Here is a 16,194-nt window from a genome sequence, read left to right as displayed (position 1 = left end):
GGTGAGGGCCTGGCCTGTGCTGCCACTAGGAGCCATGTCTGTGGCCTTGCAGTAGCAGGGGTCTGTTATCACCAGAGGCCAGGTGGATGTCTGTGGTCTGTGCTGCTACCAGGGGACATGTTGACTATGCAGAACTGGCCTCACCCCTCACCTGGGCATTGTGGGAGAGCAGGCCCTGGAGGCATGAGAGTAGAAGAACTGAACCTGCCCCTAGCCAGCTGCAGTACTCAGGAGAACATGCCTGCACATTGCGGAAGTTGTGGGTGAGTGTGGGAGAGCTGGCTTACCACACATCTCCTGAGTAGTGTGGGGGAGGGAAAGATACCTTCCATCCCCCACCCACTCCCCCTTCACCACCTGTGGCAGGTGAGAGAGCGTGCATTGCACCTCACCTGGGCAGCACGTAGACCTAACCCTGGTGATGAGGGTATAGGTAAGCCAGGCCCCTAGGGTGAGCCCGGGGTCTGACCAGCTCAGATACTTCTCAGGCCAGATCCAGGGCTTTGAATTGGCTCACCTCAACATCTACCCTACCAATGAGCTGTTGGAATGTGTGAAGGGCCTGGACCTACAGATACAGAACACATCTCCAAAGATTTCCAAGACATGGACCAACAACAGGATATCCAAGAGGAGTCTCAGAGAAGTTCTAGTACTGACAGAGAACTAGAAGCCTTGTAACAAACCAACAGACAAGTCATTGCAATGAACATTTGCAAGCAAAGAAGTGTGGACAAAAGGGTGGGACACACTGCGACACACTACAGCTTGCACAAAGGGATACCTTTTTTTCTGTTGAAGGGGAGGAGGTTCCAAGGATGGAGGGCCGATCCAAGGTGGAAATGTGATTGAGGTGAATGATGTGAAATTCACAAAGAACCAACAAACAGTTACAAAACCAAACCAAACCAAAAAATTGTGGTCTGGAAACACCGGGTGGAGGAGCCTTCACACTGCTAGGGCTGGATAGCCCAGCCTCTATAAGCATCTGACTTTACTCTTCTTCCAGTCACAGAATCCACAAGGCCCCTTGTAGCTCATCATTAGAACAGGGATAGACACTTGACTCTTGCCATGTCAGGTCCCATCTCAGTGCCAAGTTGATCAGTGTGGTAATCTATATCTGAGGTGTTGGAGCCCCAATGGCTTTGCTTCTTTGACTACAGAAGATCAAAGAAGTAATCAGGAAAATGTGACTTGGGACAGTCTCCTCCAAGTGAGACACAGCAGCCTGACCACTGGCCTTCACCATTGCTCTGTGCTTGTCTCTTAGAAAACTGGTTCATAACTTTAAGGACTGAGACTTGAACAAGGAAATGTATTTGACTTTCAAGTAATGCTGTGATTAATTGTAGCCTATTGAATAAGTTACTAAACCCTACACTGTTTTGGAATATTTAGCTGTGATTGAGTAGGTTTTTGCCCAAGTACCTACTCTAGGTCAAACTGTAAAATGATCCATTTCTAGTAAAGCAGAAGACTCGTGCGTTTTAATAAGAAACATCCCTGGTACTGCGATAGGAATTGGAGAGACAAAGAGAAGACACAAAAACACTTATGCAAATAAACTGTTGTGAAGGGTTATGGGCACCATGGCATGTATGTGGGTCTCCAGAAGAACCAGTCCCTTCATGAGGATAGGTTAGGGCAAGTCAGATCTTGAATGTATGAAGTTGTGAGGTCTGGAGAGATGGTGCAGTCAGTGATGTGCTTGCAGCACAATGTGAAGGTCTCAGTGTGATCCCCAGCACCCACATAACAAGCCAGACATGGGTGTATCCTTGTAATCCCAGCATTGGAGAGGCAAAGACAAGCGGGTTCCTGGGCTTGTTGGCCAGGAAGCCTAGTCTACCTAATGAGCCCCAAGGAGAGCACCTGTCTCAATAAGCAAGTTGAATAGCTCCCAAGGGACCACAAGAGGTTACCCTTTGACATCCATTCATAAGTGAACCTGCATATGCACATAAGCGAGTGTGCATATATATATATATATATATATATATATATATATATATATATATAATGAATCTGGGGAAGGAAACCTAACTATATTGAAGCATCCTTGAAGGTGAGGAGGGCATTGTAAGTATGGGTGTGTCTTACTCAGGGTTCTATTCCTGCACAAACATCATGACCAAGGAGCAAGTTGTGGAGGAAAGGGTTTATTCAGCTTACACTTCCACATTGCTGTTCATCACCAAAGGAAGTCAGGACTGGAACTCAAGCAGGTCAGGAAGCAGGAGCTGATGCAGAGGCCATGGAGGGATGTTACTTACTGGCTTACTTCCCCTGGCTTGCTCAACTTGCTCTCTTATAGAACCCAAGGCAGCCAGCCCAGGGGATAACACTACCCACGATGAGCTGGGTTCTCCCCCATCTTGATTACTAGTTGAGAAAATGACTTACAGCTGGGTCTCATGGAGGCATTTCCAAAACTGAGGCTCCTTTCTCTGCGATAACTCCAGCTTGTGTCAAGTTAACAGATAAAACTAGCCAGTACAAGTGGGAACTCGGGTCAGTATTCAACCCAAGGACAGAATGAACAGAAAACCAGGCCCTGCAGGTCTCACTGCATCTTCAATAGTTTACGCATGGGCTAAAATGGGCCCTTCAGCTTGGCTGGTAACCTGGTCCACCCAGACCACATTAGTATCTTCTCCTTGTAATAGAGAAAAAGAGCCGTCCACGGACATGCCACTGTGAAAAGACCATCTCAGGAGGTGAGAGAGGTGAGTTGCAGAGTGGGACACCTATAGATATTGCTGGTTTGACCTGGACAAGAACCAGAGACAGATAAGTAAATGCCACACATCTGTTATGTCAGTTGATGCTCTGTCAAAGAACTCCAGACTGTTCTGTCTCTTAGAGACCTTTTGCAATGAACACAGTCATCCCAGACTACTATAAAGTCATTAAATGCAGTGGATAATGCAATCTTCTTTTTACTAGTAGCATTAATTATTAGTAGTATTAATGACTATAAAGCTATGGTTATTATTATAGCGCTCTATCAAGGAGTATATATTCACCTCATGTTGTCCTCAGAAAACCTTACAGAGAAGGTACCATCATAGCCCCCGTGGATCAGAAGAAGAAACTGAAGCATAGAGAAGGAAATTATCTTTCCAAAGTTGTACAGCAGGTAAGAGTTGGAAGCAGAACCCACTCAGGGCAGTGTAAGTGTATCACTATCATCCTAAAACAGCAGCCAACAGAAGCAAGGACCCTTCACCCCTCATGCCAAATCCTTTCATTGTAGGAGCTCAGCTTGACATGACTGCAGTTATCATGAGTCAACCACAGGTGTCCAGGATAACCCTTGCTAGTTTTCTCACATAGTTTCTTGGTAAACCATAGAAGTCACTGGAGTGGTATGTGCACCTTTTCAACAGAGGGGAAACTCCAGGGATGTGACTAATGTGACTAATTTTATTATCAGCTGAAGGCAGTAGGCTTCTTTATCTGAGCCTCAGGGACTCTCCTGGCCTTAGTGTTGCCAGGGACCAAAACTCTACCAGGAAGTGCCCAGTACATTGTACTGTGTGTGGTTCTAGATGTGGCTGCCTCTTTCTTTGACATCATAGCCCCTTGGGGCTGGTCTTCAACTGAGATGGATTAAAAACCAGCCTGGTTTTAGTCCCTCATATGCAGTTTTCAGGGACTGGCATGACCTGGCATGAAAGTGAACACATCTGGATCCATATGTGTGATCATTTCATTGAAATTCTTTAGGATAGACTTCCTTCATTCTGGATCTTGACCTCAAGGGTGCAATAGAAAAGCACCAGCATGGATGGTTTCTCAAGCCAGTTTTCTGTTAACAACATGGAACTAGAAAGTTACAGTGACCTAAACTGCAGAGACACACAAAGGGGTCTGCTGCCATTTGTTTGACTTTCCTTGGAAGAATAGAAATGGTTGCCATTCTGTGTCAGAAGCTCAGAAAACATCAAGGCGGCCAGGGAATGGGGCACATCTAGACCTCTTGAAACCCATTGTCATCGAACACAGTGAAAGTTGGTTTTCCTACATGTTCTCGGGTCCCTTTATGCAGCAAGCCCCTGGTGCTCTCCTGTTCCCAAAGATCCCAGAGCCATTTGTGCAAAGTCACCTCCCTGCAACCTTGCAGAACACTGGCAAGCCAGCCTAGGAGTATGGCCCCAGTAGCTCTGAGATGAAGAAAGCAAACTTCACAGAAGTGAAGACACTTTGGGAAGAGCCCCCTGGGGCTCAGCTCAGCCTTTTGCAGTACTCACCTTGTTACAAACACCACCATCCCTCTCTGATGGATTAACAGACCATACAAAGGAGACATTGTCAGAAAAAAAGGCAGAAAGACATAAAGAGCAAAGAAGTGAAGACATTTTTAAAAAAGAACCTTCTTATTAATCCTTGTCCATGAGAGATGTTGGCCCTAGCAGAGCAAAGGGAAAGACCGCATAGTGCCCCACAGCCTGCGATGTTAATTAGGTTCACTGTCGAGACAGTGGAAACCCTAATTTTTAGTGACATAGCACAAACTTTGTTTTTTATCCCCACAACGATCAGTCTCAGACTTGTCCAGCACTCCACGGTGCATCAGAGAACCATGCTCAATCTCTGTCGTGCTTTCTCCAGCTCCTGCCTTCTTCATTCCTTCATTCCTGAGCTTGGAGAATCACAGCAAAGTTCCTATGTGGCCAGGCTCTGTGGCACACATCATAGCTACCCACATCTCTCTACAAAAGAGTAATCAGAGTAGACCCACTTTTACAGCTCCTCAGACCAACTCCCCAGCGCAGGGGCGTTGGGGGTGAAGCTATGACTCTGTAGGCCATTCCTATCTTGGCTACATTTGTGCTGATTACAAAACCATGAAACTCCTTCAGAAACGTTCTTTCTCCAAATCACTCACTCTTTCTTAAACCACTATTCAATTTATGGTAGAGCCCAGGCTTAGTCAGCTATCACAGGATGGAGAAGCTAAGTTGTGATATCATCGGGAGATAAAGATGTGTGGTATTCATGCCAATCTTCCTTATCTGCCATAATTTTGAAACATTTTCTATTAAATCCTATGTCCCTGGGAATATTATTGAACTAACTACTGTTGGAATTAGCACTATTGTGGGAAATTGAATTTCGTCAGCATCTTTTACAGTGGGTGGGACATTCTATTCCATTTATGTATGTGTATTCCAGAAACACTACAAAGATCGTTTCATCCACACCCGTGTTCTTAAGAAGCTTGATGTTTAGAAGGAATTTGTTAGAAAATCTTTTAATGATTTCTGTTCTATCTCAAGGAGTCACCTCAGTAGCTTTCCAGCCAAGCTGGAGATGGAGGTACCAGGTGCTGGAAAGAGGGAACAACTGTGTCTGCCTCAGAGTTCATTCCTAAGGGACTCTTTCTCTCTCAGAGACAGCAGGGAGCAGAGCATCCATGGCTCTCTGTGTCTGTAAAGGGGGAAACCAACCTTCCTCCGTCTCATCTTCACGGTGTCAAAGATGAATATGTGCTAAGATTCCTGTGAGTAGACGAGAAAAGTAAATGGCACCCAGAGTCCAGTTACAAACGCCAGTCTAGAAATTCAGTCAAGCCATGCGTTAATAGATATGTATTGTGTATGTGCCTTGAGGTAATGTATGTGTTGTGTGTTTTCTTACTCCTGCCAACTTAGTTTTATTCACACTCTGACTCATTTCATGTTGAATATTATTTCTTTCATGACTTCTATGACCTTACAGATGCTCCCAAAGACTCTACATGTGTGCCTATGAGTGTATACACACACACATGCACACACACACATATACACACACAAACACACATACACACACACATATACACACACATACACACACACACACACACTGACACACACATACACATAAACACACACAAAAACACACATACACACACACACACACACACACACACACACACACACACACACACACACACCACACACACACACACCATTGCTGCTTTAAAAAGTAGTCCTTGACTTTAAGTTGTTCTTGATATATTCCACCGAAGAGTACAGAGTAGAAGTGCAAAAAAAGCTATAATTAGGTAGCCGAGGAGGATGCCAGTGTTTTGGGCAGCGAGGTGGGGTGAGGAAGTATTCTGGAAGTTCCATGACATATTTTAGCTTACATCGTGCTTGCCAGAATCTCTTCACAGGTTCATAATCAGCTATGAGGGAGTCTGGGAAGCAAAAGCTTTGACTGGCTGTGTGCTTGGGGAAACTGATCTTTTTGTAAGGAAAAAGAGTTATGAAGACTACAGGCAGGAAACTCATAGTCTTGCAAAGCAGAGTGATACATCTGGGGCTGTTCATGGGAATGGAGTTCTAAGGCAAAATAAAAAGTATAAAATGGAAAAATAATGATACATTCTGTCTCCTCAAATCGGAGCTGAATTATGGATGTTTTGACTCCTGGGTTGCCTGCTGAGTATTAGAGCAGTGCTTCATCAGCAAGCAGAACACGCAGCTAAGGCCAGTCCAAGGCCAGTCCTTTGTTTACTGAACACGAGAGATTCCCCGTGGCATGTCACACAGATGGAAACAGGGCATCTGGTGACGCCCAACTCATAAACGAGGACAGTCATCTTGGTTCTTGGAAGGGCACTGGGAACCTCACACCAAGGGCAGAGACCACCAACTCTGGTACTTCTGCCCTTTAAACTCACCCAGAAGGTTCCTCTGTGTGTCTGCATGATGAGGTGAATTAAACTTTACCACAGGTCTGAGGTATAGGGCAACCGGATGCTCACTGTACATGGAATATTGCAAAAATACAATCAGTTCTTTGTTTCTGTGTTCTCTGCTTCTGCGGATGCAACCAACTCCAAGTGGGAACTATTCCTGGGTATATTGCATTTGTGTTGAATCTATGTAGGCTGTCCCCCCATCCTCCAACCCTAAGCATTGTGGTACTTATAAAGCGTTTATAAGGTATGAGGATGTGTCTAGAGATGGCTTAACGTATCCAGGAGGATGTGAAGGTGGACAGACTGGATGCCAACACGGCGCTACTTTCTACTAAAGGACTTTATGTGTCTTCAGAGTTTGGTATGGACAGCTGCAGGACCTCTCCTCCTGCAGATTCCAAAAGACACCTATGCCTTGGTTTATGCTGCAAATACCTTAACACACATACTAGGGTAAGAAAGGCGTGGCACTTTACCCACTCCTTCTCGTCTCTCCTTGCTCCTAACTATTTTTGACCAAAAAGCATTCGTTGCTTGAGTAGAATTAGGTCAGACCGAAGCTGATTATCAAGCTGACGGGGGAGCTAAGCTAGTGCCAGCATCGACTAAATGAGGAGTTAAAGGGAGAGTCTCGCTCTGAATCCAAATATGGGAATCTAGAAGGGAAAGGGCTAATATTAGATTGCACAAGAATTAGTACAGAAAGGTACGCTCATTGCCAGGAACTGGGAGTTTCGGTCTTCCGTATTTTATCGTATCAGAGCCATAATCTTGTGGGGTTTAAAAGCTCAAAACATTAACTATCAAGGTAAAAAGAATTATTCTTTCAATATGGAAGGTCTTGAAAATCCTCGCACATCATTTCTCTTCAAGGAGACGACATGTCCCACGTTACTGTGGTGGGGCCACTTCTTAAGAGTCTTATAAACAGTCCGCCGCTCTGTCACCAAGGGAGCAGCTTCCAGCAGCCTCACTTTCACATAGAAATAACAATCTCATTAATGATGCTAAGTTTATATTGTAAATACATTATCACCCCTCTCACACCAACTGCTATGTTAAAAAATAATTACTAATTGGTTTCAGCAAATGCATTATAAAAAGGTGGCTAATTTTAACTATTTTCCTCCCCTCCATTTTAGAACAACAACAACAACAAAATCGGAATGATTCAGAGAAAGCAATCTGTTACCTGGAAGAATTTAAGGGTTTAAAAAAAATGATCTTTGATCAAAGTTTTATAGAGTCGTATGCAAATGGTGACTCAGGTAATGGGCAGACTGAACCGAAGCCCACAGCCTGCGCCTTTCTCCCCAAATGCAGTGATAAAGAGCAAACCTATGTTACTTTCCTAAGTTCTGCTCCTACAGTTCTTCTAAGTGACCTTTGAAAATGCTGCCTGACCCTCTGTCACACTCTGAAGTGTCCCTCCTTCCCCCCTCCAATACTGTTCTCAGCGAAGTGCCTGGCCTCTTTCTGCCTGCCCGCGTGCTGCCTGCCATGTTCCTCTCCATGATGGTCATGGACTAAGTCTCTGGACTGTAAGGCAGCCCCAAGTAAATGCTTTCTTTCATAAGAGTTGCCTTGGTTATGATGACTCTTCACAGCCATAGAACAACAGTGTCTGAGACACCTATTATCATTATTATTGTTTTTTTGTTTTTGTTGTTGTTTTTGTTTTTGTTTTTTTGGTGTGGGTTACGGTGCCATCATGAAATAAGGGTTGGAGGATTTGTTTGAGAGAAAAAGACAAGAACAAGATTCATCATCTAGGTAGTTCATTTCTTTACTGAGTTCAGATCGAGGCTCTGGAAATAGTGAGGGTCTACCTTACACAGTGTAAAGCCTCAAGGAGAAGAGCATGAATTCTTGGAGCCAGGGAGTTTCGGATTCTGGTGTGTGGTTGTTAAAACTGTATGGCCATAGACAGCTACCTGTGTAGTATCTTCAGCCAAAACACCAGAGCGATGGTTTCTTTGGAGGTCGTTCTAAAGACCTGAGATAATACACAGGCGGGACCGGCACAGTCAGCACACGGAGGGAGGGGGTGATAACCGGTACAATAATTAATCACCACTGAATTCATCAAATTCTGTCTGATCCCCTTGCCACAAACCAGTATTACTAAATATGTCCGATGGAGATTGTTCTTTTTCCACTGTGATTTCTCTTCTATACCATGAAGCCATTACACGTGGTTAGGTGTTTGTTCTTTTCAACACTCTGATTTTCAGTGTTGTGAGCATGACTCAGTGCAGATCACACATGTTTGCATTAACTGTAGGATATGGAAAAATAATAACCATGTGCATCATATGGTGACATTTGACATTTGTAAGGCAGATGTTCAAAATGAGAGCCATAGTATTTCTGTGATTGCTACCAAGGGCTCCAGCGTAAAGCACAGTGACAAACTCAGGACTGTTACTTTAAGAGAGTACCGTCTACAAACATACCTGGAGCAGCACAAATAATAAATATGAAAACACTTCCAAACTGTGGCTTGTGACTACAATTTTTCAACAACTTTCACAAGTTTAAACCCTCTGTGATTACTTTTTTATCAGTCCCCCTTGCTTCTTCTGCATGTGCATCACTGAGACTCCAGTCCGTGGTGCGCACTTGAACAGCCATGTTTACGGTCAGGCACTGCAGCCCTGTCCCAGGCACACCTTCCCCTTTCTTCCTCTGTGACTTCCCACAGGCACCATGGACTAAACTGATCTGTGTGCTTCGTGCTACACATCGCCTGTCAACTTCTTTTAACTTTGTTATACATTTGAAAAACTCTTATAATCAAGTATTGAAAACTAATATAGGCATTCGAACTAAAGACTGTAATCCTCGGGTGCACATTATTATATGTATAGATTTATTTCTACGTGTGTGGTATCAAGAAATGAATCTTGAGATGGTGACCGTAACGGTGGTGACAGCAGTGATGATGGCATTCATGGAACCTCTCAGGCTCTGGATATGCTTTCACCTCATGACTACCTTTTCTCCTCTTCGCTATTTTCTTCTCCCCACAGGAGGGGGAGCTGTGGGGCACGGAGCCTTGGGAAGGAACTACACATGCTCAGTTCTTTTTTCTTGGCCCTGCTTTCAGCTTAAGCTTCCTGCAAGGCCGATGCCTGCTGCCTGAGATAAACAGCCTGCTTGCTCTCTGAGAAAACGGTGATGGGCTGGTGAGGTCTGTGGAAGAACACATTGTGTGTGTCCTGGGGTAAATACCAGCAAGGCTGAAGAGCTGGGGCTCTTTTTTTTTTTTTTTATTTATCACCTTTAGCAACAATAAAGGTATTATTTGTAGCATCTACTGCTTTGCTTCTATGTCTAAAATTCATTACTGACTTGGAATTAATGTATCCTTTGGAGTATTCTATAGAATTGCAAAAGATGAGTAGCTTTACCCCCTCATCTGCAAGATTGGGGGAGGGTAGTTAAGATGCATAAAGTGTTTAGAACGTTGCAACACCATATTTTTAAAACAAATCTTAGCTGCAGTTCAGAACTGGGCTAAAGGCTTTATATTGTAGTAGGTGGTATACTAGTTGGGAGACATCTGAAATTAGACACCATGATTGATGTCTCTTGTTCCAACTGAAATTTGGGAAAGTCCCCACACTTTATCAGGATAGCTTCATGACACAATGCAGAGCTCTCTAATGTACATATTAATTATTGGCAATAAACAGAGAACTGAAAGGGAGTTAAATCCCATGCTAAATTTGTTACTTTTTCTAGAGAAGCAATTGAGTGTGCGTCTTCCTATCACCTACTGAGAGCAAAGCCTGAGAAAATAGCAATTTGTTTTGATGTATAAAAAGGCCCTATTTAACAAACATCAAAGCCAAACCTATACTATGTAATGCTATCAACTGAGCACTCATTGATCTTGCAGAAGACCTGGTTCAGTTATATACTACCATCTATAACTCCAGCCCTAGAAGATCCCATGCTTCCTTCTGGACTCCTCAGACATTGCATGCAACTGGTACACACACATATGCACACACACACAAACACACACACACACACAGAGAGAGAGAGAGAGAGAGAGAGAGAGAGAGAGAGAGAGAGAGAGAGAGAGAGAGAGACTCAGGTACACATAAAGTAAAAGTAAATAAATCTGGCGGGGGGGGGACTCTGCAAGTCTTTCCTCTTTATAGACTGGTTATTTAAATATTGTCTTACAATGACGAGAAGCTGAGCACACAGTATTCATGAAACTAGAAGTGGGTCTTAGAGTATTCACCAAAATCTGTGTCCAATACAGGTCTCTTGGTGCTTTATCTTCCTCATTGTAAAGTATCACTGGTCATTGATACCCAGGTGAGCTGGAGGACTTCATGACTATTAGTGGTACTCAGTTACCTGCCTTTCCCTTCTCCTCTCAGTGATCCCCTGTAGAGAGCATGTAAACAAGAAATAGCATCAGGACCCAGTGGGATGCTACAGCAATGAACCGTCAGCTATGTGTCGTAGGTAAGAGTTGGATGTTACAGGGATGAGCATGATATCTGGTCTCCATCTCTCCTTCCTGGCCTTACGTCTGACGTGACTCGAGACATCCCCACTAATTATTCCATCTTTCTTTTAAGCATCTTTTAACCTAGCAATTGGATTTCACCACACAAGCTTTCCCCCAGTGATTCCAGAAAAGGACGCAGAGGGATCACTTTCAGAAAGAAAGATACCTGAAGCAGACCTTGGACGGGCACTTTGTGGAGAAAACACGACTCTTCAGACAGAAACATACAACTCTTGGAGCAGATTTGGATCTTGCTGACATCCACAGATGTTTGGAAAGCCATGGATTTTACATCCTGAGTCTGGGCCAGGAACTAGAGAAATGGATACACTCAGTGAAAAAATAAACGTGATGATGGACCCCCAAGGCTGCCCGCCTTTAGAGGAGGTGATGAGAGAAACTTCCAAACACTCTACAAATCAAGCCAAGCTGTCCAAATACCTGGAGCTAGGATGTTAGCCAGTATTCAGAACATGTGAACCCAAACTGAAAACACTTTTTAGCTTCTCTCTCTCTCTCTCTCTCTCTCTCTCTCTCTCTCTCTCTCTCTCTCTCTCTGGAAACATACAACATTTATGTGAAATGTAAATGGATTTGATTGGTTTTAATGATGGGTGTCTTAGAGCGAGTCCAAGTTTATTCTCAAGGATCTCAGTCTCCCAGCCCACAATTAGGACTAAATAAAGCGCCTTGGCAAGATTCTTTTTCTAAGGCTTAGCTTCGCTTTGACTCTCCCGGGTTTGGCAGCGGTAAGCCCACAAGTATCTGAGCTGGAATTTCCTCACGACTTACCCACCGCCCCCAGGACTAAGCAAGCACTTTGCAAAAGGACCATTCGCTCTTTTGAATCGAGCTCCCCTGTATTACAGGGTACCCAGGTGGCTTCTAAGTGTTTGATGCAACATCCTTAAAACCATTTCCCGCTTCCGAGGATTAACTAAGGCACTTGGAAGGTCTGCGCTGCTCACTATTTTAATGTTTGATTTATCTTTTCCATAAGATTTCAGTCTGACCACCCACGATCCCCATGTTATAAGACTGTCCCCTCCCAACAAAAAAAGAAGAAAACTTGTTCTAACATCTTTGAAATGAACAAAATAAAAGGGTTTAAATGGCTGGTTTGAAATTATCACTAAGCAATGAAAAACGAAAAGTTCTGCTTTCTATATTCTTGCATTTTATTTATATCTATAAAAAGTTTTTCTGGGTTTGGTGGTATGGGTCTTTAATGTTGGCACTTGAGCAACTGAGGCTGGAACAACTTGCGTTTGAGGTCATCCTGGGATACATATCTAGACCCTGTCCAAAGGAAGGGGGAAAAAAATAAAAGAGGAAAAAGAAACAACGCAACAGTTCCAAAACAGAATCACCTCCAATCCCAAAGCCACCTCCAGGCTCCAAGTCCCAAAGCCTTCTGTTAATTAGCTTTTTAAATGTTAGCATACAAAGAAGCCGGCTCCACCATGGCATTACTGTGCACACTTTGATTGCCCATTGATCCTCCTTCCCCTCCTCCAATCCCTCTGCTCATCCCCCACTCCCCCCCCAACAGCCTCCCATTTTTCCTGTCCCGTGTTTTCTAGCAGCCTCTTGATTTTCATCCCCACCTTAAGATTTCCTTTACTCTCCCATGTTTCGCATGACCTATCCCCTACCACGCATCTGTGAACACACAGAAGACCTGAAACTGAAACTGCCCAGAAGGTGGCTGGGCCTGGTGGCACACGCCTATAATCCCAGCACTCCGGAGGCAGAGGCAGGCGGATCACTGTGAGTTCGTGGCTAGCCTGGTCTACAAAATGAGTTGGCAGCCAAAGAGACATGATGAGACTCTGTCTCAAACAAAATGCCTATCCAAAACCAAACAGAAACAAACAAAACAGGAAGGAAAAGAGTCTACCTATAGGGATGCGCTTCAAGGCATTGGCCTGGGCAAAAATTTCTGTAAAAAGATTCCCCTGACATAGGAAATAACCCCAAGAATGAAAAAAATTGAATTATATGAAAGCAAAAAGCTGCTGTATAGCAAAGAAACCCATCAGCAGAGTGAGGAAGCCTACGGGATGAAAGGAAACCTTGGCAAAGGATTCTGAATGGACCTCAGAGCATCCTATATTTTATTCCTGGATCGGGCACAGCCAAAATCACGGCTTTGAAGTGCTCAGCAATGCACAGCAGTCCTTTGGCAGGTGATGTGTGAGTATATGCCTAAGACTCTCTCTAAATCTATATTTGCTTTAAGTGGTCTTGAATCCAAGAATGTTTGTGCCTTTAAGTAGGGGAACAAAAATGAATATTCTAAAATACAGCACTCCTTTGGTATATAAACATGGCCATGAGTTCTAGGAGACTTAGGGGTCTGAATAAGCAAAACAAATAATCTAGCATTTAGAAACAAAGATGGCCACCCCATTTATCCCACATTCTTTGTCTTATCAATTATGATGGCTGCATGGTATAAGAATTAAGTTATGGGGTTGGGGATTTAGCTCAGTGGTAGGCGCTTGCCTATGCGCAAGGCCCTGGTTCGGGTCCCCAGCTCCGAAAAAAAAAAAAAAAAAGAAAAGAAAAAAAAAAAAATTAAGTTATTACGGTCTTGTAGTGAGTCACTTAGATTCTTATATACAGTTTGGATATTAGTTCCTAATAAGGCTTTCGAGTACTTCGTCTTCTTTTGTAGGATTTCTCTTCACTCTGTAAAGAGTTTCGCTTGGACGCCACCTTAGAGCGTGATCTCAGTTGAGTGCTTCAGTACTGTGTAAGGAGAACTGACCTGGAATGAATTCATACAACAGTACAGAATCAAAAGCCTGGGCTACAGGGCATCCAAAGAACAAGGAGAACGTTCTGTGCTTCCTGGGGACTGGACCCAAGTGATATGTGGGTGAGGTATCCATGCTTAGTACAAAATACAGTGATTCCTGGAAGGGGAGTGGAGGGGACCCATGTCTCAAAGAGTTCCCAAGGGAAGGTCATTGCTGAGCCACTTGTAAGGTATTCAAAAGGAGAAGCCTGCGGTTGGCTCTCAAGGTTTCCACACTTGTGTTCAGGATAACTAAATACGGACACTGTCAGTGCTGTGGAATGCTCTTCCGTTTGAAAATCACGTAGATTGGAACTCAGATAATGTACTTCTTTAGAAGCACAGTTGAAAAGCACCAAGACATGCTGCTTCTGAGGAGGATCCTAGAAAATTGTAGGATAGTGTCTATACCTTTTAAAAAGTCAGCTTTCGGGGCCGGAGAGATGGCTCAGCGGTCAAGAGCACTGACTGCTCTTCCAGAGGTCCTGAGTTCAATTCCCAGCAACCACATGGTGGCTCGCAACCATCTGTAATGGGATCTGGTGTGTCTGAAGACAGTTACGGTGTAATCGTATACATAAAATAAATAAATCTTAAAAAAAATAAATAAAAGGTCATCTTTCTTAAAACGTTTAGCGGCATCTTGTACAAAATAAATATAGGAGTACTGCAAAAGGAACTAGATTTGGACAAGCTCACACTTTGTAGGTGATAGATGCAGAGGAAGACAAATGCTTTTATTCTGACTTTATTTTCTGCATATTTTTAAAATTACTATTATCCGCAAACCACTTTCTTTTTCAGGCTTGAAGTTTATTTATTGATGTGTTGGACACAATAAAACTACAACTACTGTTACCAAAAAGTTTCCCTTCCCCTAACCCTTTTCTTGTCCCATTGAAAAAACTCTTTCAAAAAAAAAAAAAAAGACATAGGTAGATACTGGCAAAATCCCATGTTGAATGGGGAAATGGCACTGGCTTTGGCAACATGGAAAGATCTTGAGAGCATACTGAATGGTGTACCAGCCCGACATGCCACACTTGGGATGGCCAGATCCCAGGGTGGAGTGGAGAGTTCGTAGGCTAAGTGCAGACCGCTTTAGATAATGGAAAAATTGTATACGTGTAATGATATAACCTTTAAAACTAAAGAGCTTTGGTGCCTCAGACCCGGACTCTGTTTCAGCATCTGTTAAGGAAGCTGCCCTTGTAGACTGTGTATAGCCCCGAGTTATTAATGTAGCTATTTAGCATCTATGAGCAGGGAAGCAGCCACCTATACAGTAAATACCAGACACCACATGGCAGTTCCTTTAGAGATTTAAATATGAATGAAGGTAATCGGAAACAATGTGGCCTTAAAACAGTCTTCTACATTTTTCTCACAAATCACTTTCTTAAAAAAACTGCTCTCCTATTTGAAACCATCTAATTTTCTGCATCTAAATATTTTGAAGTATTGTATAGAATAATAACACCAACTAGCAATTTACCAAAGGAACGGCCTGCAGGAAGCGTCACAGCTTGAATTTGATTGCATTAAGAACCTCGCTTTCCCATTGTCTGGCTCAGGTGAATCTCCACAAAGCACTTGGCTTATTGTTCCTTGTCTCCTTGTTATGAAGCTGTTTATTGATATGAGACCAATAAGACCCTTTAAATGGAATGTGATCCGATAGAATTAGTTAAAGACAAATTGAGCACATGTGGTTAGCTTCGCTTTCAAAATTAGCCTATCAGGTGCTGATCTCTGTAATTAAAGAATCCTAATTCACAATGCTCTGAATCACCGAATTTGGCAGGCAAATGCCAGTAATCTTCGTTTCACAACACAGGGCCTCAGACGGTAATAAGCCAGAACGAAACACATGCAGGTTTAATCAGGAAGCAAAGCGTGTCGAGTACTTACTCTGAAATACTGGAGTCTGGCGCCTCAGGTGTGAACCTCGGAAAACTCCCTCAGGGGATGTTAGAGTCTCTGATATGAACCTTTTTGCAGCTTCTGCTGACACCTTTTAGAGAGAGAGAAAGACAGAAAGTATCACCCAGATCAGGAATCAGCATTCCAAACAAATACCCTCAATATGACTTCGGGGAGCCAAGGACACAAGCATAACTCTGTGTGCACCAGAGCCGACAAACGTATGAATGCAAACAT

The sequence above is a fragment of the Rattus rattus genome, chromosome 3, assembly GCF_011064425.1.
Source record: "Rattus rattus isolate New Zealand chromosome 3, Rrattus_CSIRO_v1, whole genome shotgun sequence".
NCBI lineage: Eukaryota > Metazoa > Chordata > Mammalia > Rodentia > Muridae > Rattus > Rattus rattus.
This window is presented reverse-complemented; position numbering follows the sequence as displayed.